Genomic DNA, 25,131 nt, shown 5'->3' on the forward strand with positions numbered 1-25,131 from the left:
GTCCGGGGCGATGGGGGGCGCTCGGGGAGCGGTCCCGGGGCGGCGGGGGGCGATCCGGGAGGAGGTGCGGGTCAGCAGAGTGAGGCGCTCGGGGAGGGGGCCCGGGACAGTGGATCGGGGCGCTTGGGGAGGAACGCAGGGGTTCGTTGGAAGCGCGCCTGGGAGCGGTGGGGTTCGCCGAGCTTTTGGAGGTGTTGGAAGAGGGCCCAGTATCGTCTCCCAGCGGCCTTGGGCGGGGGTGGGGGCGACACAGCACCGGCTTGGACCCGGAGCAGGGCGACCGCGGCGGCCCACCTGCCCGGGTGCCCGCGGGCCAGGACTCTCGGACGGGTGCCTAGGTTGCCAAACCAACCGAACACCTGTCCCGGGGCCACGAAGCTGCGGCGGGACTGGGTGAAGTGGACACCTCCCTGCGATCTGAGTTTAATTTCTGTCAGGAAAGCGTTTCTTTAGCCCAGGAGAGCAAGGCGTTGTTACTATTAAACAAGTGGTAACTTTGCTATTTCTTACTTGATTAAGTGCTGTCTTGCATGAGTTGCTGGCCTCTCTGAGCCAGTTACCCCCTGTAAAATGTGTATAAAAGTACACTGTTCATCTCTAAGGACCATGGAGCACTTTTATTATTCTTTACGTTGTGCTATTAAGCAATAATAATGGGTCTGGGGTTCCCACAGTGGGTTTCACAGGCACCATCTGTGAGTGCTTGAGCCTCAGTTGCTGTTTCAGCAAAATGAGTTTTCAAAAATAAATGAGCTCTTGTAAGTGAAAACGCCTGACAAAAAGCTCTGGAAAATATAAACCACTGTTGATCACATTTCTGTGTTATATTCGGTATTATTGATAATCAATATTTTGTTTTTACTGCTAATAAGAATGAGAGATAGCAAAGCAATGACTGAAAACCTTGCCTCTGGAGCCAGAATATCTGGGTTGAAATCTGAGAGCCACCAATTACCAACTCTGGAAACATGGGCAAGATAGAATCTCCTCAGGGCCATAGTTTACTCATTTGAAAAATCAGGTAGAAATAGGTGCCTTTCTCTGAGGGTTGAATGAGTTAATATTTGTACAGTGACTAATACATTGGCTGGTGCATGGTCTCTTCCCCTTCCTGAAAATCCATATACCGTTGTGAGGATCCGTGTTCCCTTCAGTAAAATGGAAGCTCACGGAATTGCTGCCCTAAGTTCAGAAGGTAATTAATGCTCTGTAAAGGGAGTTAAGTAAATCCACAGGGGCTTCGAGACCCCAAATTGGAAGAAATCTCAGAGGACCGGGGTTAGGAAGAGTTTGGGAGCAGACAACTGTTAAATGGCCTAGTTCAAGGCAGTAATGATTGCTACTAGAATGAGGGAGGTCAGATAATTTTTTTAAATAAACTTAGTTAAATTTAAAATATATTTTATGGGGCACCAGGGTGGCTCAGTCAGTTAAGCATCCAACTCTGGATTTTGGCCCAGGCCATGATCTCATAGTAGTGAGACAGAGCCCACATCTCGTTGGGCTCTGTGCTGGGTATAGAGCTTGCTTAAGATTCTCTCTCTCCCTCTCTCTCTCTGCCCCTCCCTCACCTCAAAAATAAATACATAAATACATAAATAATACTTTAAAGTAATAACTATATACAAGGTCTCCGATATATTATTCTTCCTTAACATAAGTTTTAGTGTGTGTGCCATTTCACTGCCTGGTGGATGATTCTGTTCTAACCAGCCCATATTGTTGGACATAAATACTGCTGCAGTATTCATTATTATAAGGAATATGGACAATAAATGTCCTCATAGCCAAAACTCCCCAACCATGATTACTTCATCCAGTAATCATCCATGATTATTTCCTTAAGCCAAGTTTCTAGGAGCTGTATTTCTAGGTCAGATGATATTAGTATTTTAAGTCTTTTCAGATAAATATATAATATACATATATACATACAAGCAAACACATACATATATACTAATACACACGTATATACATTCACACATATATACACACATGAAAACACATATACGTGCCGATAACATGTATATATGCACTTACATATATACACATACATATATACATATGGACAACACATATACATACATTTACATATTTAAACGTACCTATACACAAACCTACAGATTACTCTCCCAGCATAGTCACCAATACCGGTAATAGTGCCAGTTTCCCAAAACTCACTCTGTAAATTTCACAATTTCTTTTATTGCCAGTGTGATAGGTTAAAAAAACAGTATTTTGGCAAAATGGCTCACTAGGAAGTTCCCGGTTCTCATATCCCCACAGAAACGTGAAGAAAACCACCTGAAACTCTCTGAACTAATTGTATAGAGGCTCTGAACACCCAAGATTTACAGCAACCAAGCAAACACTCAAGCAAGAAAAGGTCATATTTAAAATTGCAGGAAAGTTCAGTGGCATTTTTAATTGCGTTGTCCCACCCCTTCCCCACAGTAGCAGTGGCCTTGGCCTTCAACAGGTACTATCCAGTTTCCGTCCCCACAGACTCATTGCCTTCAACAGGCCTTATTCACAAACTACCTTAGAACAAACGGTAAAGGGAGTCCTTCCGACTGAAATGGCAGGGCACTATAGGTAAGAGACAACCCTAAAACCTGAAACTATAAAACTCTTGGAAGAAAACCTAGGGAAAAAGCTAAATACTGCACTCTGCAATGAATTCTTGGATAAAACACCAAAAGCACAGGCAACAATAGCAAAAAATAGACAAATGAGATTATATCAAACTGAAAAACAAATGCACAGCAAAGGAAACAATCAGCAAAACGAAAAGGCAACCTAGGGAATGGAAGAAATTATTTGCAAACCACAAATCCCATATGAGGTTAATATTCAAAATATAGAAGAACTCCTACAACTCAATAATAATTTTTTAAAAACTGATTTAGGAGTGCCTGGGTGGCTCAGTCGGTTAATCTTCTGACTTTGGCTCAGGTCATGATCTCAGGGTTCATGGGTTCAAGCCCCGCATTGGACCCTTTGCTGTCAGCACAGAGCCTGCTTCAGATCCTTTGTTCCCCCACCCTGAAAAATAAATGAATAAACTTAAGGAAGACTGATTTTAAAATGGGCAAAGGACCTCTAGACATTTCTCAAAAGAAGACGTACAAATGGCCAACAGGTATATAAAAGGTGTTCAACATAACCTCATCAGGGAAATGCAAATGAAAACCACAATAAGATATCACCTCACACCTGTTAGAATGGCCATTGTCAAAAAAACAAAACATATGTGTTGGTAAGGATGTTGAAAAACAGGGTACCTTGTACACTGTTGGTGGGAATGCAAACTGGTGCAGCCACTGTGGAAAACAGTATAGAGGTTCCTCAAAAACCTAAACATAGAAATACCATATGATCCGGGGCACCCAGGTGGCTTAGTGGTTGGGCATCCAACTCTTGATTTTGGCTCAGGTGATGACTCCAGAGTTGTGGGATCAAGCCCCGTGTTGGGCTCTGCACTGAGCATGGAGTTGGCTTAGGATTCTCTCTCTCTCTCTCTCTCTCTCTCTCTCTCTCTCTCTCTCTCTCTCTCTCTCCCCCCTTCCCCACCCCTCTCCCCCAATCACAGGCTCTCTCTCTCAAATAAAAATAAAAAATAAAAGAAAAATTAAAAGAAAACAATACCATATGATCCAAAATCACACATCTGAGTATATATCCAAAAGTACTGAAGATCTCAAAGAGATATCTATACTCCAATATTCACTGCAGCATTATTCATAATAATCAAGATATGGAAACAACCTGTCTATCAAGGAATCAATGGATAAAGAAAAATGTGGTGTATAAGTACAATAGAATATCAGTGAGCCTTTAAAACATAGAAAATCCTGACATTTGCAATGACATGGATGTACCTGAAGAACATTACGCTAAGTGAAATAGACCAAAGGACAAATACTGCATGATCCCACTTTTAAGAGGAATCTAAAATAGTAAATTTAAAACCACAACATAGAATAGTGGTTACCAGGGCTGGGAGGAGGGAAAAACGGAGAGGTGTTGGTTAGTCTAAGTTACGCAAAATGAGTAACTTTTGGAGATCTAATGTACAATACAGGGTCTATATTAACAACACTCAATGGTATACTTAAAAATATGCTAAGAAGGTAGATCGTATGTTAAGTGCCATTAACCACATACACACAAGCATATATATATAAAATAAACAAATAAATAAATAAACATAAATAATAACAATACATATAGGGAATGAGAGGAAAGCTTTTGGAGGTGATGGATAGGTTTATGGCCTTCATTGTGATGTTTTCACAGGGATATTATGATCTCCAAGCTTATCAAAGTGTATACATTATGTATGTACAGCTTTTTGAATTTCAGTCATACTCAAAGAGATTGAGAAAAGTCCATTGCACTTCCACTCACTAACAATGAGCAATACGAAAAAGAAATTAAGGAATCAATTCTATTTACATTAGCATCAAAAAGAAAAAATCTTTAGAAATACATTTACTCAGGGGCACCTGGGTGGCTCAGTCCGTTCAGTGTCTGACTTCGGCTCAGGTCACGATCCCACCATTGGTGGGTTTGAGTCCCGCGTCGGGCTCTGTGCTGACAGCTCGGAGCCTGGAGCCTGCTTTGCGTTCTGTGTCTCTCTCTCTCTCTGTCCCTACTCTACTCAAGCTCTCTGTCACTCTCTCAAAATAAATAAATAAACATTGAAAAAAATAAAAAAAAATACATTTACTCAAAATGACAAAAAAATGTGACACTGGAAACTACAAAAACAATGTTGAAAATACTAATGCAGATATAAATAAGTGGAAAGATATCCCATGTTCACAGATTGGAAATCTTAATACTGTTAAGATGTCAATGTTACCCAAAGCAATTTACAGATTCAATGGAGTTCCAATCAAAATCTCAAAACATTTGTTTACAGAATAGAAGAAGGCATCCTAAAATTTATACGGAATCTCAAGAACACTGAATAACAAAAACACTCTTAAAAATGAAGAACAAAGTTGGAGGACTCATACATCCGAATTTCAAAACTGGCTATAAAACTTAGTAATCAAAATAGTGTAGTACATAAACACAGACATATAGGCCAATGGAATAGAAAAATGAGCCCAGAAATAAATTCTCACATACATGGTCCAACATATTTTTGACTCAAGTGCTAAGACCATTCAATGTGGAAAGGACAGTTTTTCAACAAGAATGAAGTTGGACCCATAGCTTACATCATATACAAAAATTACTCAAAATTGGTCAAAGACCCAAACATGCAAGTTAAAACAATAAAACTCTTGGAAAAAACATAGGGGAAAAGCTTCATGACACTGATTCTTTTGGATATGACACCAAAAGCATGGGCAACAAAAGAAAAAACTTGATCAATTAGACTTCTTCAAAGTTTAAAAATTTTTGTGTATCAAAGGACATTATCAAAAGAGTGAAGACAACCCCTCTCTCTCTGCCCCTCCCCCGTTCATGCTCTGTCTCTCTCTGTCCCCAAAATAAATAAACGTTAAAAAAAAAAAAGAAACCCTACAACTCAACCACACACACACACACACACACAAAAAAACCAAACAACCCAATTAGAAAATGGGCAAAGGGTTTGAATAGACATTTCTCCAAGGAAGATATACTCACAGCAAATGAGCACATGAAAATATGCTCAACATCATTAGTCATTAAAGAAATGCATTAAAGTATGTGAGATACCACTTCCCACATACTAAAATGACTACCACCAAACAAAATAAAATATCAAGTGTCAATGAGGATGTGGAGAAACTGGGACCCTAGTACAGTGTTGGTGGGAATGTAAGATGGTTTGATCACTGTAGAAAACAGTTTGGCAGTTGCTAAAAATGCTAAACACAGAAATACCATATGATCCAGCAATTATGCTTCTGGGGTATATGTCCCAAAGAAGTGAAAGCAGGAACTCAAACGGATATTTGTACACTAAGGTTCAAAGTAGCAGGTATTCACCATAGCGAGAAGGTGGAAACAACCCAAATGCCCATCAACAACTAAATGGATAAACAAAATATGGTATAAACATAAAATGGAGTATTATTCATTCACAAGAAATGGTGGAATTTTGATTCATACTACAACATGGATGAAACTTGAAAACACACTATGTGAAATAAGCCAGACACAAAAGGATATTGTGGGACTCCACTTACGTGAGGAACCCAGAGCAGGCAAACTAACAGATACAGAAAGTGGATTAGCAGTTACCAGGGTCCAGAGGTGGGAGAATGGGGAGTTACTGCTTAGTAGCTACAGAGTCTCTGTGGAATGATAGTTTTAGAAAAACTGATGTCGTGGTTGTACAACATTGGGAATGTAATGAATGCCACAGAACTGTACACTTAGAATTATTACAATGGTAAATTTTATGTTGTATATATTTTGCCAAAACAAAAAAAAAACTGAAGAGAATCTATTTAGACATCTCAGAAATTTAAAAAGTATATTGTTGAAATAAAAGGTCTGAAAGAGTGGATTTTAATTATCAGAAAATGCAAACTATACACTAATCAGAGCTAATCCTAAAACAGTTAAAAGCACTGAAAATTTATTTTAATATCATAATTATCTAATGAGTTGGTAAGAAAGCTGGGCATTCTCTGGTCAGGTCCCAGAAGCAAAGAGGTGAGCCTAGAGAATGACAGCAGCTTCCTTCTGGGGACCTTCACCACACCAGGGAACCTGCATTCGAGATTTCACAGCTTCCAGCATTTGAGGAACAGAAACCATCCCTCAGGACCCATCCAAGGTAGGGGCTGTAAAAGAGTAGCCTCTGTCTCTAAGGCTAGGATTCCAAAGGGTCATACCCAGTGAAAGAGAAATAACTGGCCTCCACCCCTGAGGAGAGTGTCTCCAATTGGGTTTGGAAGAGGATTCCCTCTGAGGATATGAAAACCACGAGTAGCCCTTTCATGGCTGTGCAGCCTGAACTCCTACCACCTGGGTAACCTGAAAATTAGAGGAACTTTATTTTTTTCCAACGTTTATTTATTTTTGGGACAGAGAGAGACAGAGCATGAACGGGGGAGGGGCAGAGAGAGAGGGAGACACAGAATCGGAAACAGGCTCCAGGCTCTGAGCCATCAGCCCAGAGCCCGACGCGGGGCTCGAACTCACGGACCGCAAGATCGTGACCTGGCTGAAGTCGGACGCCTAACCGACTGCGCCACCCAGGCGCCCCATTTTTTTTTTTTTTTTTTCTTTTTTGGTGCAAAAAGGTGATTTTATTAAAAGCAAGGGGACAGGACCTGTGGGCAGAAAAAGCTGTCAAGAGGAACTTTAGAGTGATCCTGGGTTGGGAGTGCTTCTAGAGCCTGGCAGATGCCAACACAAATCCCCTCTGAAAGAATCCACATTTATTCGGGGCATCAGAGAATTTATGAAATAAGATTCCAAGAAAAATCAAATTCCAAAGAAAAATTCCAAATAAAATTTTGGTAGTCAAAAATAACATAAACAGAAACATGGCACCATGAATGAGAAAACAAAAACAAAAAACAAAGTCAAAGAGACCTTTAAGAATTTCAGATAAATGGAATTATTAGACACAGACTTTACAATAACTATGTTTAACACTTTGAAATAGACAAAAGATAACCTTGAAATATATCCAAAAAGGATGAGATTTGAAAAACAATCAAAATTTAAATACAATAGAATTGAAATTACAAGTGTAACAGATGGGTTTAATAGCAAATTAGACACACTGAAATTAGTGAAATGGAAAATAGTACTGAAAAGTTTATCAGTAACGGAGAACAGGTCAAAGTGAAGGAAAAGATGAAAAAGGGCTAAGAAACACACAAGATAATGTCAGAAGGTCTAACATATGTATAATTATGGACTCAGACAGGAGAACAGAGAAAATGGAGAAGCAATATCTGAAAAGACAGTTACTAAGAATTTTCCAGAACTGATGAAAGATACTGCCTCACAGCTTCAAAGGGCTAGACAAATCTCAAGTGGGACAAATAAAAAGAAATCCACACCAGGTTCTATAAGAATGAAATGCATAAGAGACTGTACTTTAGGTGAGAGGAAATTAGCAGATGGATCTTGGCTTCAAGAAGTAATAAAGAGCACAGAAAATAGTAATTTAAACAAACATTTGCCTTAAAAACAATAATAACGTATTGTGGGTTAAATTTAAAAATGTTTAAAGCAAGAGTTGGAGGCAAAGTAATGGTCTCCCAAAGATGCCCACATACTAATCCCCATACCCTAGGAATATTTCGTGTCACATGGCAAAGGAAAATTAAGAGTGCAGATGGAATTAAGGATGGTCATCAACTGACTTTAATGTGGAGCACCTATCTGGATTGGGGGAAGGGACAATGCCATTACCAGGGTCCAGGAAGGTCGATGAGGAGATGCAAGGACTGCTCCCGGCTGTCGCTGGATCTGAAGAATGAGCAAGGAGTCACGAGACAAGATCGACAGGCACTGGGAAAGGAAAGGAAACAGAATTCTCACCAGGGGCTTCTGGCAAGGAACACAGCCTTGTCAGCACCTCTAAGCTACAGAACTGGAAGATGATGAATTGGTGCTATACCAAGCCACTAAGCTGGTGATAATTTGTTACAGAGCAATAGAAAACTAATAGAGAGTTACAATACATGTCCACAATAGCTTCAGAGTTGGAAAATAGAGTTAAAGTATTTTAAGAGTCTTTATCGAGGGTGTAAGTGGTGTGAAACTAGCTGGAAGCAGCTTCTTACAAGCCACTTCTGCACCTCTCTTTCCAAGTGCACATTCATTGAAGGTAGTCTGAAATCAGATGGAAGTATTTACATCACAGAAATAGGCAAGTGTTACAAATTGAACTTTTATTTACTAAATGTGTTACTTTTTAAGAGAAAGAGCATTTGGAATTCTTGGAGTAAACAATGAAAGTACTACACCCTAACTTGGCTTCCAAAGTATTTGGGGAGAGGGGTTAACAGTGGGAGAGGAGAAAAAAACACCAAATATATACAAAAGAGGATAAGAAGAAACATGAAACTGGTAGTTCAAGAAAAAGTACAAGAGGATAGTTATAAATTGAAACATATCAGTAATTACAATCATGTAAATATGCTAAATGTTCAAGTTAAAAGTTTGTCATGCTGGTATTAAGGAGACACTTCTCAAGCATAAGTATACTGAGAGGTTGAAAGTCAAAGGATACAAAAGATATTTAGGTAAATTCTAACCAAAAGAAAGTTTCTATAGCTACACTAATACCAGACAAAAGAGATTTCAAAGCAAAAATCACTACAAAGGATAAAGAGGAAAACTTCATAAAGATTAAATGTTATTTCACCTGGCAGATAAAGCAATTTTACATTTGCATGTGCCTCATAATATAACCTTAAATACATAAAACATAAACATTGATAAAATGACGAAGAGTATTTTAAAAAATTCAACTGAGTACATTTTATTTTTTTTTTCAACGTTTATTTATTTTTGGGACAGAGAGAGACAGAGCATGAACGGGCGAGGGGCAGAGAGAGAGGGAGACACAGAATTGGAAACAGGTTCCAGGCTCTGAGCCATCAGCCCAGAGCCCGACGCGGGGCTCGAACTCACGGACCGTGAGATCGTGACCTGGTTGAAGTCAGACGCTTAACCGACTGCGCCACCCAGGTGCCCCACAACTGAGTACATTTTAAAGGTCTTATTGTTTTACTCAGTGATTCGTGAATTGGGCAGCATCCCATGCAGCAGATGGAAAGAAGCTCTGAAGAGCTGGACACAATGAAAGACTTTGACAGGCAGAAGGAGCAAGGACAAGGAAGTGGACTGGTTCTAGCAAGGTCACTGCCCTTTAGGGGATGGCAAGGGTGTAGCAGGCAGATGACCCCACTAGTGCTGACCAGGTGGTTCCTGATTGACGAGTCTAAGTCTCAATCTGGTGATGTGGGGTTTAGCACAAGTGACTCCATTTTGGGCCTGTTGTCTTGTTTTTAACAAAGGAAATAGACTAATCTAACATCATGGTGGGAGATTTTAGCATCATTCAGAAACACATACACAATCAATTAAGCACATGGGATATACAAACATAAATCTGACTTAAGGGACATTTTTGATGTATGGAAAAGTCACAATGATTGTACAACATTCCCCTATCCTCTTCACCCACTATAGCCAAATGTTAACATCTTATATAACCACAGTTCAATTATCAAAAGTAAGAAATTAACATTATTGCAATGTCACCAAATAAACTACAGACCTCACTCAGATTTCATCAGCTATCCCACTAATGGTTTTTTTTGGTCCCAAAATCCAATCCAGGGCTCCACTCCAATTTAGCTGTCATGTTTCCTTATTCTCTTCTAATTTGTGACAGATCCTGTCTTTCCTTGTCTTTTATGACCTTGACACCTTTGAAGAGTACAGGTAAGGTATTTTGAAGAACGTCCTTCATTTTGGGTTTGTTCGATGTTATCTCATAAGTAGACTAAGGTTATAGATTTTGGAGAACTATACTACAGAAATGTTTTCCAAATTGTTCTGGTTGTGGCCAATGGGAACTTTTTCAGGTTGGCTTCTGTGTCTTTCTATGTGCCCCCATCCTTTTCTCTTTTTACCTAGCACTTCCTTACTTTCTGCCACCAAAGAAACTCCAGAATTAGCTTGTATTTTCCTTGCCTCAGCCCTGGAACCAAGCACTTCTCCAAGTGGCCCTGGCCCCTTGGACTCAAGAATTGTATTTAGAAACCAAGATCTGGGAGCTAGGTGTGTTCATCACTATCAGTGTGTCATTGTTTTTAGGCCCTCAGCTGACAGATCAGGAAAACCTGTGTATATATACCAAGTCATATCTACACATCTCTATTGATCTACCTACATATATGAGTGTGTGTGTATGTATATGTGTGTGTGTGTGTGTGTGTGTATGTATGTGTGTGTATTCAGCAGAAAATAAGAAATGTTGGCAAGAATGTGGAGAAACTGGGACCTTTGTGCATTGGTGGTGGCATTGTAAAATGGCGGTCATTGTGGAAAAAGTATGGTGATCCTCAGAATGTTAAACATAAAGGGGCACCTGGGTGGTTCAGTCAGTTAGGCGTCCGACTTCGGTTCAGGTCATGATCTCACAGGTTGTGGGTTTGAATACTGCATCAGGCTCTGTGCTGACAGCTCAGTCTAGAGCCTGCTTTGGATTCTGTGTCTCCCTTTCTCTCTGCCCCTCCCCTGCTCACATTCTGTCTCTCTCTCAAAAATAAACATTAAAAATTTTTTTTTCAAAGTTAAACATACAATTAACATTTGATCCAGCAATTTATTTTCTGGGTATATAACTAAAATAATTGAAAAGATGGACTCCAACAGATATCTGTCCATCAGTGTTCATAAAAACATTATTCACAATAGCCAAAAGGTGGAAACAACCCAAATGACCACTGATGGATAAATAAAAGTGGTATATACATATGATAAAATATCGAAAAAAGGAATGTAATCCCTTGAAAAAAGGAATGTAATTCTGAAATATACTAAAATAAGGATGTTCCTTAAAGACTTTATGCTAAGTGAAATAAGCCAAACAAAAAAAGTCTGGTATTAGTGTACAAATATGGTATGAGTCCACTTATATAAGGATACTTGAATACAAATACAGAAAGTAGAAAAGAGGTTACCAGGGCTGTGGGGAGGAAGAATGGGGAGTTACTGTTTAATGGGTTCAGAGTTTCAGTTTAGGATGAAAGAAAAGTTCTGGAAATAGATAACGATGTTGGTTGCATACCAGTGTGAATGTACTTAATCCCACTGAACTACACTTAAAAATGGTACCATGCTATTGGGGAAACCCAGTGTGGAAAGCAGATTGTGACAAATAACCTAACTGTATTATAAATATATAGCATACCACATTTGAAAAGGGTGGGAATGAAGGAACTAAAACCTACATAACTTTGGAAAAGTGTTTTTCACTGGATACTATAAGGCTAATGACAAAAAGAATGATACATAAACAGAATGATTAGTAAATGTTTCACACATCCTGTAACCCACAGGATATGGGTTAGCAATTCTGAAATTATGAGTATAACAAATATGAAAATATAGATAATGAGAGTATGTTTCCCAACATCAGGGAAAGAAGTTACAGATACACAAAGGAAGAATGCTACCCTGTGGTGCTAGATGAGATTCTGACGTACCAGTATGAACTCTATATGCAATTTTAAAATTGTTGGTAGGGTCGCCTGGGTGACCCTGTCAGTTAAGCGTCCAAATTCAGCTAAGGTCATGATCTCACAGTTCATGGGTCAGAGCCCCGCATCAGGCTCTGTGCTGACAGCTCAGAGCCTGAACCCTGCTTTGGATTCTGTGTCTCCCTCTCTCTATGTCCCTCCCCTGCTCATGCTGTGTCTCTGTCTCTCTCAAAAAAATTTTTTTAATTGTTGGCAAAATATAATAACATAAAGGTTCCCATTTTAACTTAAAATGTGTTCATTGTGGTATATAGTTTTAGGAGTTCTGAAAAATGAATAGAGTTGTACGTTCACCACAGTCCACTCAAAAATTTCCTTTGCAGTTTGTAGTCAGCCTCTTCTCCTAATCCCCAACCCATGGCAACCACTGATCTTTATATATTCCTCTGAGTTGGCCCTTTCCAGTATGTCATATATATGGACTCATATAATTTATATCCCTTTGGGTCTGGCTTCTTTCATTCAGAATACTTATTTTTAGGTAGTGATAAAAAAATCATAAAGATGAAATGTTAACTTCACCAGGAAAATATAACAATTTCTAATTTGCATGTGACTAATAGCATTGTCTCAAAATATATAAAACAAACACTAATAATGAAAAGAAATAACAATCAGTAAAAATACATCATCCTGCTACTTTGCTGAATTCATTTATTAGTTAACAGTTTTGTAGCATCATTAGGATGCTATCATCTGCCAACAGAGATCATTTTACTTTTTCCTGCCACTTTGGATGCCTTTTATTTCTTTTTCTTGCTTAATTGCTCTGGCTAGAACTTCTAGTACGATGTTGTAGAGAAGTAGTGAAAACATCCTTGCCGTATTCCTGACCTTAAAGGAAAAGTTTTCAGTCTTTCCCCATTGAGTGTTACATCTGCTGTGTTTTTCATTTATGGCTTTTATTACATGGAAGTAGTTTCCTTCTATTCCTAATTTGTTGTGTTTATCATAAAAGGATGTTGAATTTGACAGATGATTTCTCTGCACCAAATGAGATGATCATGTGTTTTTCCCCTTCATTTTATTGATGTGGTGCGTGATATTGATTGATTTGCATAATTTGAACCATCTTTGCATCAGGGATAAATCCCACTTGGTCATAATGTAAAATCCTCTTAAAATGCTGCTGAATTGTTTACTAGTATTTTGTTGACAATTTTTGCATCAATGTTCATAAGGGACATTCGTCTGTAGTTTTCTTTGCTTGCAGTCTTTGTCTGGCTTTGGCCATCAGAGTTATGCTAGCCTCATAGAATGAGCTACAAAATGTTCTCTTCAATATTTTGGAAATGTTTGAAAAGCATTCTTCTTTAAATGTTTGGTAAAATTCACCAGTGAAGCTCTCAGGACCAGTGCTTTTCTTTGTTGGGAGATTTTTTAAATTGCTGATTCCATCTCCTTACTAATAATAGGTCTATTCAGACTATTTCTTCATGACTTAGTCTTGGTAGGTTTTTGTTTCTAGAAATTTGTCCATTTCATTTAGATTATCCAATGTGTCAGCATAAGTTGTTCAAGGTACTTCCTTATAAACATTTTTTTTTAGTTCTCTAGAATTAATAGTAATGTCCCCACTTTCACTTCTGATTTTAGTAATTGGAGACTTTTCTCTAAGTCATCTAGCTAAAGGTTTGTCAGTTTTGTTGATCTTTTCAAAGAACCACCTTTTGGTCTCATTTGATTTTCTTTACCATTTTTTCTACTCTCTATTTCGTTGTTCTCTGGTATAATCTTTATTCTTTCCTTTTGCTAGCTGTGGCTTCAGTGTATTCTTTTTCTAGTTCCTCAAGTTGTAAAGTTTGGTTGTTGTTTTAGAACTTTCTTGTTTCTAATGTAGACATTTATACCAATGAATTTCCCCCTTAGCACCACTTCCAATGCATCTCATGAGTTCTGTTGTGTCTTTCTTTTCATTTGTCTCTAAGTATTTTTAAATTTCCCTTATGATTTCTTCTTTGATCTGTTGGTTGTTTACAATTGTGTTGTTTAGTGTCCAAAATTTTGTGTATTTTAGTTTTTTACTGACTTCTAACTTTACCCATTGTGATCAGAGAAGACACTTTGTATTATAACTATCTTTTAAAATCTATTGAGTTAATTTGTGACCCTCCATATGGACCATCCTGGAAAATCTCCCATGTACATTTGAGAAGAATGTGTATGTTGTTATGGGTAGGTAGAGTACCCTATATGTATAGAGTCTGCTAGAACTAGTATTTTATTGTATTGCTTAAGTCCTTATTTCCTTATGTTCTGTCTGGTTGTTCTATTACTTTGAGTGGGGTACTAAAGTCTCCAACTATTATTGCAAAACTATTTCTTCCTTCAATTTTGTCACTTTTTGGTTCATATATTTTTATGGTCTGCGATTAGGTGCATAAATGTTTATAATTACAATTCCTTCTTGCTGTTAAAACATTTGTTAACATACATCTTTGTCTCTTGTAAGCTTTTTTGACTTAAAGTCTATTTCATCTGAATTTTGTATAGTGTTTTGTGCTCTCTTTCGGTTACTTATTTGTCTGGAATATCTTTCTCCATCATTTCACTTTCAAGTCTGTATCTTTCAATCTCAAGTGAGTCTCATGTAGACAGACATATGGTTGAATCATGTGTTCTCGTCCATTCTGGCAATCTGTTTTTTAATTGGAGAGTTTAATCCATTTACATTTTTAAAAACTATTTCTGAGAGAGAAAGAGAGTGTGAGCAGGGGAAGAACAGACAGAGAGGGAGACACAGAATCCAAAGCAGGCTCCAGGCTCTGAGCTGTCAGCACAGAGCCCAACACAGGGTTTGAACTCATGAACCATGAGATCATGACCTGAGCCAAAGTCGTATGCTTAACCGACTGGGCCACCCAGGTGCCTCTCCATTCACATTTTTAAAGGTTTGTTTATATTTAAGAGAGAGAGAGAGAGAGAGAGAGAGAGAGAGAGAGAGAGAGCACACAAGAAGGGAAGGGGCAGAGAGAGAGAGGGAGAGACTCCTAAGCAAGCTCCCCCTTGTCAGTGCAGAGCCCAACAGAGGGCTTGATCTCACAAACCATGAAATCACGACCTGAACAGACATCAAGAGTCAGATGTTTAAATGACTGAGACACCCAGATGCCCCAGAATCCATTTACATTTAAAGTAACTACTGGGATGCCTGGGTGCCTCAGTTGGTTAAGTGTCTGACTTCAGCTCAGGTCATGATCTCACGGTTCGTGGGTTCGTGCCCTGTGTAGGGCTCTGTGCTGACAGCTAAGAGTCTGGAGCCTGCTTCGAATTTTGTGTCTCCCTCTCTCTCTCTGCTCCTCCCCCACTCATGCTGTCTCTCTCAAAAATAAATATTAAAAAAAAAATAATTACTGATATGGAGGGACTTACTTCTATCATTGTGCTATTTGTTTTCTATATGCCCTATTGCTTTTTTGTCCCTCATTTCCCACAGCCCTGTCTTCTTTTGTATTTAGTTGACTTTTTGTAGCAAAATGCTTAAGCTCCTTTTTACTTTCCTTTTGTGTATATTCTATAGCTAGTTTCTTTGTGGTTGCCATGGGGACTCACACTTAATATCCTAAAGCTGTCAAACTCTAATTTGAATTTATAGCACCTTAACTTCAATAATACACCAAAAAAAGCTGCTCCTTCACACTGTCCCTAACCTTTTTGGTTGTTGATGTCACAAAACCACATCTTTATACATTGTATGCTCCAAAACATAAGTTAGTATATTAAATGCATTAGTCTCCTAAATTATGTACAAAATAAGATTTGGAGTTACAAACCAAAGTTACAGTAATAATTACATTAGCATTTTTTATTTAAACACATTAGTATCATAAATTCCATAAAAAAGAAAAAGCACAGTTACAAGCTATTACAATAACCCTAGCTTTTATAACTGTCCATGTGTTTATTTTTACCGAGATCTTTATTTCTCCTCACAGCTTCAGGCTAATGTACAGTCTCCTTTCATTTTGCAGGGTTCCCTTAAGCATTTCTTGCAGAGCAGGTCTAGTGGTCACAAACTCCCTCAGCTTTTATCAAGTAATGTCTTGATTTCTTCCTCACTTCTGAAGGGCAGTTTTGCTGGATATAGGGTTCTTGGTTGAGAGATTCTTTTTCTTTGAGCACTTAGAATGCATCTGTCTTCTAGCTTCCGAAGTTTCTTATAAAAAAAAAAAAAAAAGATCTGCAAATCTCTGAGGATCACTTGTAAGTGACAATTGTCTTCTCTCGCTGCTTTCAAGATTTGCCCTTTTTCTTTAGCTTTTGAAAGTTTGATTATAATGTGGGGTGTTTTTGCCATTTGGATTTTTTAGTTCTCTTTTCAAATACCATACAGAAGGCAAAAAATAAGTATGCCTTCTCATCCACCAGACAAGGTTAGTCCCCCCCTTCCCTAAGGGACTTTATCACTCCCCCTTCATACACACACACCCTGGTTCTACTCCAAAACCTTCCCCATGCCTCCCATCCATTTATACCCTTACTGTCCCTGTCTTCCACAGTGATGGAGGCCCCAGAAATAGGGTACAGGATGGGAGGAGATATAGCAGGGGAGCCCCCTGAACTGTTGAATCTGGGTGGGTCAAGGAACACCCTGCACCACCAGGTGGAGAATGGGGGTGTTCAGAGAGATCGGGGCATTGGAGGATAAAGGCACATCCAGTCTGATGGGGAAGGAGAGAGGCTTCCTCTCATCCTGGGAATAGGGTGGACAAGAGGGGGAGGTTACACATCCCTCCACGAGCTCCTGGAGGTTGAGGGAGGACCCAAGGAGTGGGTCTTTTTGAGCTCATCTTACTTGAAGTTTGTTGAGCTTCTTGAATGTTTCTATTCATGTCCTTTTTCAAATTTGGGAAATTCTCAGTCATCATTTCATCAAATATTCTCTCCGCCCCTTTCTCACTCTTCTTCTTTGAGACTCCCACAATGCCTATGTTGGTGCTTTTGATGGTTTCCCATAGACATCCAGGCTGTGTTTGCTATTTTTCATCTTTTTCTGTTCCTGAGCCTCAATAACTTCCATTGTCCTACCTTAAAGTACTGATTTATGTTCTGCCAGCTCAAATCTGCCTTTGACTCCTTGTGATTTACTTTAGTTATTGTACCGTTCAGCTAAAGAATTTCATTTTAGTTTCTTTCTGGATTTTCCATCTCTTAATGAATACTTGCATTTTGTTCTCACATTGTTTTCTTGACTTTTAGTGTTTTTTAAATTTTTTTAAATATTTCTTTTTGAAAGAGACAGTGTATGAGTGGGGAAGGGGCAGAGAGAGATGGAAACACAGAATCTGAAGCAGGCTCCAGGCTCTGAAATGTCAGCACAGAGCCCAACATGAGGCTCGAACTCATGGAGTGCAAGATCATGACCTGAGCTGAAGTCAGACACTTAACCAACTGAACCACCCAGGCGTCCCATTGACTTTTAGTATCTTTACCACCAACTCTTTGGTGGTATATCTCCCAATGTATTTTTCAGGGACAGATTCTATTGTATTTTTTTCCTTTGAATAAGACATATTTTCCTGTCTCTTTGACTTGTGATATTTTGTTGAACACTAGACATTTGAATCTAATAATGTGATAACTCTGAAAATTAGATTCTTCCCCTTCCCTCAGGGTTTGCTGTTGTTACTTGTCTTTTTGATTGTTATACCATTTCTGTGCTGAGAATCAGCCTGAGATGTAGATTTAACTCTTCTCATCTCTTTTCCTTGGACATGCATAATTACTTTCTAATTTTTCCTGTATATGCAGGAGTGTTTGAATACCTTAGCCTTTAACATCTGGTTCTGACTCCCCATCTCCCCCCGACACACAAAACAAAAAATTAAGGGACAAAAGGGGGGAAGGGCACTGGCCCTTTAAATATATTGTAACACACTTGAGCCAGATGGGGGAGGTGCAATAGCAATGGCTCCCTGCCTCTTTGAACCTCTATGATCAGAAGCAGCAGTGATCAGAGGAAAGATCCCTGATATTCAGAGGACAGAGTCCTTCTTGCCTGCTTGGCTCCCACAAGCTGTGTGCAAGCTGATCCAGCAACACGGCTGTCTGTCAAGTGGCTGGGGGTTGGGATGTGTAGTTACTATCATGCTAAGAACAGAAATAAAGTAAAATTTACCATCCAAGCCTTTCCCTAAAAGTTGCAAGCCTTCAACAGACTCGAGTTCCAAAATAGTTATATCAGATGATTCTGCAAGTACAATTGTTGTCTAAGGAGGGAAACAGATTCCTGAAGCTTCTGACCCCATCTTCCTAGAATCCTTCTTATTTGTTTTTTTTTCTATTCCGTGTGTTGTTCATCTCTGATCTCCATTACTTTCTTTCTGCTAGCTTTGGGTTTAATTTCTTCACTGCTTCTGAAGGACAGTTTGGCAGATACAGTATTCTTGGCTGACATCTTTTTTTCCCTTTCACTACTTTGAATATGCTAGCCCACTGACTTCTGGCCTACAAAGTTTCAAATGAGGAATCTGGTGATAGTCTTATTGAAGATCCTTGTTATGTGATGATTTGCTTCTCTTGCTGATTTCAAGATTCTGTTTTAGTTGCCAACAATTTATGTGTCTCTGTGTGGGTTTCCTTGAATTCATCTTATTTGAAGTTTAAGTTCTTGGATGTTTATATTCTTTCTTGGATGTTTATATGTCTTTCTTCAAATTTGGTAAGTTTTCAGGTATTATTTCTCCAAATAATCTCTCTGACCCTCTCTCTCTTCTGGGACTTCTACAATGCATGGTAAACCTCTAGGTGTCTCACAGGTCCCTTTGGCTTTGTTCATTTTTCTTCAATCTTTATTCTTTACTTTCCTCAGACTTGATCATTTCAATTAGCTTACCTTCTGGTTCACTGATTCTTTCTTCTACCTGCTCAAATCTGCAGTTCTTCTCCTTAGCGCCAGAATTTCTTTGTGGTTTTGCTAGTATTTCCATTTTGCTCATACATCATTTTCTCGATTCTCTCCATTGTCCTCCTTTAGTTTTTCGAGCATCTTTAACACAGTTGTTTCAAAGTCTTTCTCTAGATTTGCCACCTGGCCTTTCTCACTGGACATTTTCTACTGTAATTGCTTTTTTCTTTGAATGGGCCATACTTTCCTCTTTCCTTGTGTGTCTTGTGACTGTTTTTTCCCTGAAAACTTCATGCTTGAATCTAATAATGTATGAAGCCTGGAAATCAGATTCTTCCTTTTCTATCTCCCCAGGATTTTCTTTGGGGTTTGGGGGGGTTGTTTTTTGCTTTAGTTTTATTGTTGTAGGCTCTGTGTGCCTGAGATCAGCCTGAGGTGTAAACTTAAGGTCTTCTCAGGTCTTTCTGAGCCTGAACTTTTCCCTAGGCATGCACAAAGACTTTCTAAATTCCCCTGTATGTGTGGTCACTTTTGCCATTTAAGGACTTCGTCCTTAAATGTCTGGCTCCCAAAATGAGGAAAAGAGATAAAGGTGGGGGGAAAGGTGCCACCTCTTTAAATCTCCTGGAAGTCACTTCCGCTGTAGGGCAAGGGGCTTGAAACAATGGGAGGGAACATGCAGCAATGGCTGCCCGCTCCTGTGTCTGTACTTCCATGATAAGAAGCAGCAAGCACAAAACAGATCCTGATAATTTGAAGGACAGGGCCCATATTGCCCACCCTGGCTCACCTAGATGTAAGCTGCTCCTGGAACAAATGCATGACTGTCACTGAGTGGAAGATGGGTGGTGGGTATCCATTGGTGAAACTGACCAAAATTAACTGCACTTTCCCATTCAAGCCTTCTTCAGGAAGTTACAAGTCTTTGAATAAACTACAGAGTTCCAACATAATTAAGTCAAGCACATTCTGCCAGGACAATTGTCTAAGTAGGAAGACAGATTTCTGGTGCTTTCTACTCTGTCATCCTTTCCAAATCCCATAACTCTTTTTATACATTGAATTCCACTTATTATTGTTTCACTGAGGATTTCTGCATCTGTATTCCTGAGATATATTAACTTGTAGTTTTCCTTTTTTGGATGGTCTTTGTATGGTTTGGGCATAATACTGGCCTCATAAAATAAGTTAGAAAATCTCTCCTTTATTGTTTTCTGGAAGATAATGTGTAGAATTTGTTCTGTAGATGTTTGGTGGAATTCTCTACTGAAAATCTCTGATTCTTTTGTTGGATGTTTTTAAATTAAAAATTCAATTTCTTTAAGATTTACAGACCTATACAAATTATCTTTTATATTAGATGACTTTTGAGAAATTAGTCCATTTAAGTTGTCAAATCTATATATGTATAGTTCTATACCCTTATTATACTCTTGATGTCTGTAAGGCCTATAGTGCTAGCCCATTTCATTCCTGATATTGGTAATTCGTGTCATCCTTTTTTGTCTTATCAAAGGTTTGTCAATTTTTTCTAAGAACCATCTTTTATTTTCTCCACTGTTTTTCTCTTTTCAATTTGGTTTCTCCTCTTATTGTTTCCTTCCTTCTGCACCTCTACGTTTATCTTGCTCTTCTTTTTATAGGATAAATTGAAAGGTTAAATTATTTTCTTGAGACTTTCCCTCTTTTCTAATGTTAAGAATTTGGTGCTATAAAATTTCCTGTTAGCACTAAGTTAGCTACATCCCACATATTTTGGTATGTTTTACTTTCATTTTCATTTAGTTCAATATGTTGTTTTATTATCCTTTGAGACTTCTCCTTTAACCCATAGATTTAGCAAAATTGTTTAGTTTCCAACTGTTCCAAGATTTTCCTGTTACCTTTGTTACTGATTTCTAGTTTGATTCCATTGTGGCGAGAACACACACAGTAGGATTTCAATTGTTTTTAATATGGTGAAGCTTGTTTTATGACCCTATTGTGGTAAATGGCTTATCTTGGTAAACTGTCCATGAGAACTTGAAAAGAACGCCTATTCTGTTGCTGTTGCTGTGGTGGGGGGGTGGGGGAGTAACCCTGTTGATTGAGTTATTACATATCCTGGCTGATTTTCTGGGTATTTTAATCAATTGTTGGAAGAGGGGTGTTGAGGTCTCCAATATAATCATGATTTGTCTATTTCTCCTCTCAGGTCTATTTTTGCTTTACATATTTTGTAGCTCTGTTGTTTAATGCATACAAATTTAGGATTGCCATGTCTTGATAGCCTGACCCTTTTCATCATATGAAAAACTCCTCTCTGTCCCTGTAATTTTCTTAGCTCTAGAGTCTACCTGATGTTAATACTACTGCCTTCTTTTGATTACAGTCTGTATTGCATACCTTCTTCCATCTTTTTGCTTTCAACCTACCTATATCATTACTTTTGAACTGAGTTTTCTTATGGGGAGTATATATTTTTAACCACTCTGCCCCTTTCTTTTAATTGGTGTATTCTGACATTTACATTTAAGGCAATTATTGATATGCTAGGACTTCAGCGGGGTTTTTTTTTGTTTTTTTTTTTTTATTTTTTTTTTTTTTCATTTTGTTTCGTTTCTTTCCTGTTCATTTGTCTGTTTTCTTTTTCCGGCTTACTTGTGCCTTTTGTTAGAATTCCATTTCATCAAAACTGCTTTTGAACTTACCTCTTTGAACAGACCCTTAGCAGTTGCTCTAGGTTTTATGTTACACATACATAACTTTTCACAGCACTCTGGTGTCAACATTTTACCAGTTCAAGTGAAATGTAAAAGCATTATAATCCTTTAAGTTCCTTTACCCTCTGTCATTTATAAAACAGTTGTCCTAAAGATTCCCCCTGCAGGCTTTGAGATCCATATCAGACATTACCATTTTTGCTTCAACTATCAAATATATTTTATAAAACTCAACAAAAGAAAAATTCCATTGTATTAACTTACATATTTACTCATTCTATTGTTCTATATCCCTTCTTGATGTTTCAAGATTCCTTCATTTATCATTTCCTTTCCAACTCAAGAAACTCCTTTAGCTTTTTTTTTTTTTCTTTTATAGATAGATCCCCTGGTGACAAATCCTTACTTTTCTCTCATCAGAGAATGTCTTGATTTCCACTTTATTCCACAAGGATATTTTCACTAGGGAGACAATTCTGAGTTACAGTCCTTTGTTTTTAGCACTTGCCAATGCCATGCCATTTCCTTCTGGCCTCTGGTTTGTGGTAAGAATTCTGCTGTAATTTGGATTGGTTTTCACATACTATTTCTTTTTTTCAAGATACTTTGTCTTTAATTTTCAGAATTTTGACTGGACATATTTTGGCATGGTGTTTCTTGGGGTGTATCCCATTGGGCTTAACTCAGTTTCTTGAATCTGTAAGTTTACGTCTTTTGCAAACTTTGGGAGTTTTTTCAGCCATTATTTATCCAAATAATTTTTCAGCTCCAAATTCTTTCTCATCTTCCTTGGGGACTCAGATGCAATGAAATGTTAGATCATTTGTTATACTACCACAGGTCCTTGAGGCTCTATTTACCTTTTTTCCCAATCTTTTTTTTCACTGTTGCTCCCTGTTGGATAAATTTCTATTGTTTTATCTTTAATTTCACTGATCCTTTCCTCTATCATCTCCACTCTGCTGTTGAGTTCATCTAGTGAGTTTATTATTTCCTTTATTGTATTTTTCAGTTCTAAAATTTCCATTTGCTTCCTCTTTATATTTTGTATTTCTTTGCTAAGACTTTCTGGTTTTTTGCTTCAAGCATTTTCCTAGTTGTTCATCAAAGCATTTTTATTATGCCTTCTTTAAAATCTGAGGTGCACCTGGGTGGCTCAGTTGGTTAAGCATCCGACTTCAGCTCAGGTCATGATCTCATGGTTTGTGAGCTTGAGCCCCGTCTCAGGCTCTGTGCTGACAGCTCAGAGCCTGGAGTCTGCTTTGGGTTCTGTGGATTCTGTGTCTCCCCCTCTCTGTGCCCCTCCCATGCTCATGCTCTGTCTCTCTCAATAATAAACATTAAAAAAAATTTTTTTAATCTGTCAGATAATTCTCATCTCTGTGTCATTTCTGGTTTGGAATCTGATAACTGTCTTACCTTACTCATTGAGACAGTCTTGGTCTGATGAATGATTCTCAAATGTACCCTGGACATTTTGAGTATCGTGTTATGAGACTCTGGATCTTATTTAAACCTTTTTTTTTTTTCAGGCCTCCTGTGACATCACACAAACACAAGAATGAAGACTCTACCTTATTACAGCCACGTGAAGATAAAAGTCCACCACCCTGGCTGCAAAGGTGGTTAATTTTATGTGCCAACTTGACTAGGCTACAAAATGCCCAGGTAGCTGGTTAAAAATTATTTATGAATTCGTCTGTCAGGGTGTTTCCAGAAGAGATTAGTCTTTGAATTGGTGGACTGAATAAAGCAGATGGTCCTCTCCAATGTGGATGGTTATATCCAATCTGTTGAGGGCCTGAACAGAACAAAAAAGTGGAGGAAAGTTAAATTGGCTCTCTGCCTAAATGTTTGTACTAAGAAATCAATCTTCTGTACTTAGCGCTCCTGGTTCTCAGGCCTTCGGACACAGATGGAATCCACACCATCAGTTCTCCAGGTCTCAGACCTTCAAACTGCACCAACAGCTTCCCTGAGTGTCCGGTTTGTACAGAGCCAATCATGGGATTTCCATAATACCATGAGCTAATATCTTATAATAAATCTATCTCCCTTTCCTTACCACCCCGCCCCCGTTTCTCTAGAGAACACTAATACAGAGGGTGAGGAATGCCTTGTAACTGTTCTCCATGTCGCCTTCACAGACACTGTGAGAGAGAAAAGGTCTCATCATTGGGTGGGCATGATAATCCCAGTTCCTCTGGGCCTTCTCTGACATCACCCCAGCAAGGGAGGAGGACTGCCCCTTTACAACATGGCTATCATCAAACTCTAGGCTGATAGGGATGGGGCGCCATTTTGTTCCATGGTGTTTGACTTTAGTAAAGCAGTTATTGCCTATAGGTTTTCTGTCTTGCTAAGTTGCCCCTTTCCTGGTCCTTTGGTGAAAGAGAGGAAGCTACTTTTGGGGATTCCCCCCCTCACCACTCCCATTGGTATTCCCTGGTTGCTGGCTTCTCCAGCACCCAATCCAGGATATATTAAGCAAAAAGAGAACTCACTGTCATGTCATTTTCAGATCTCAAGATCCCTTCCCAAGTCTGCCATCTTCTCTCCACATTTCAGAGTTTGCTTATGTTTTGATAAAGCCCAATTTATTGTTTTTTTTTCTTTTATAACTCATGCTTATGTTATAGTTAAAATATCTTTGTTGAACCCCAGGTCACAAAGATTTTTTTCATGTTTTTTTCTAGAAGTTTTATAGTTCTAACTTAATTTAACAATTAGGTCTATGACTCATTTTCATTTACTTGTAGTATATAACATGAGGTAAAGTTGCGGTTATTTTTTTATATGGCTGTGTAATTGTTCCAAAGCCATTCTCCACTGAATTGCTTTGGCACCTGTCTTAGTCCATTGGGGTCGCTGTAACAGAAAAACATAGACTGGGGGGCTTTTCATAAACAACAGAAATATATTTCTCACAGTTCTAGAAGCTGAGAATTCCAAAATCAAGGCACGAGCAGATTCAGTATCTGATAGGGTCCTCTCTCTAGTTTATAGATGGCTGTCTGCTGTGTCCTCACATGACAGAAGGAACTAAGGAACTCTCTAGGGTCTCTTTTTTACAAGGGTATTAATGCCATTCATGAGGGCTCTGCTCTCATGAGCTAATCATTTGGAAAGTGCCCCACCTTCTAATACAAGGTTAGGATTTAACATATGACATTTAGGGGGACACATTCAGTCTATAGCTGCACCTTTTTGAAAATCAATATGTGGGTTTATTTATGTACTCTCTTTCATTTTCATATTTCATTTTCCATTCTTTGTTTCAAGACAACTTAGCTATCTTTATGCCAACACACGTTTTCATTACATAGCTTTATAT

General features: G+C 38.5%; 1 protein-coding gene across 5 annotated transcripts in view; it reads right to left on the minus strand.

Annotated features, from left to right (window-relative positions):
- URGCP (upregulator of cell proliferation) overlaps positions 1-25,131 on the minus strand; it is a 57,703-nt gene that overhangs the window by 28,060 nt on the left and 4,512 nt on the right. The window contains exon 2 of one of the 5 annotated variants that reach the window (XM_040454930.1): positions 23,372-23,598. The exons of 2 other annotated variants lie outside the window; for them this stretch is intronic. The gene's annotated coding sequence lies outside the window, so the exon portion shown is untranslated. Of the gene's footprint in view, positions 1-23,216; positions 23,599-25,131 lie in introns of those variants that run through there. 2 more of the 5 variants (XM_040454929.1, XM_040454934.1) reach the window with 2 other exon arrangements.

Source organism: Herpailurus yagouaroundi, unplaced genomic scaffold (assembly GCF_014898765.1).
Source record: "Herpailurus yagouaroundi ecotype Mexico unplaced genomic scaffold, PumYag 214, whole genome shotgun sequence".
Classification (NCBI taxonomy): domain Eukaryota; kingdom Metazoa; phylum Chordata; class Mammalia; order Carnivora; family Felidae; genus Herpailurus; species Herpailurus yagouaroundi.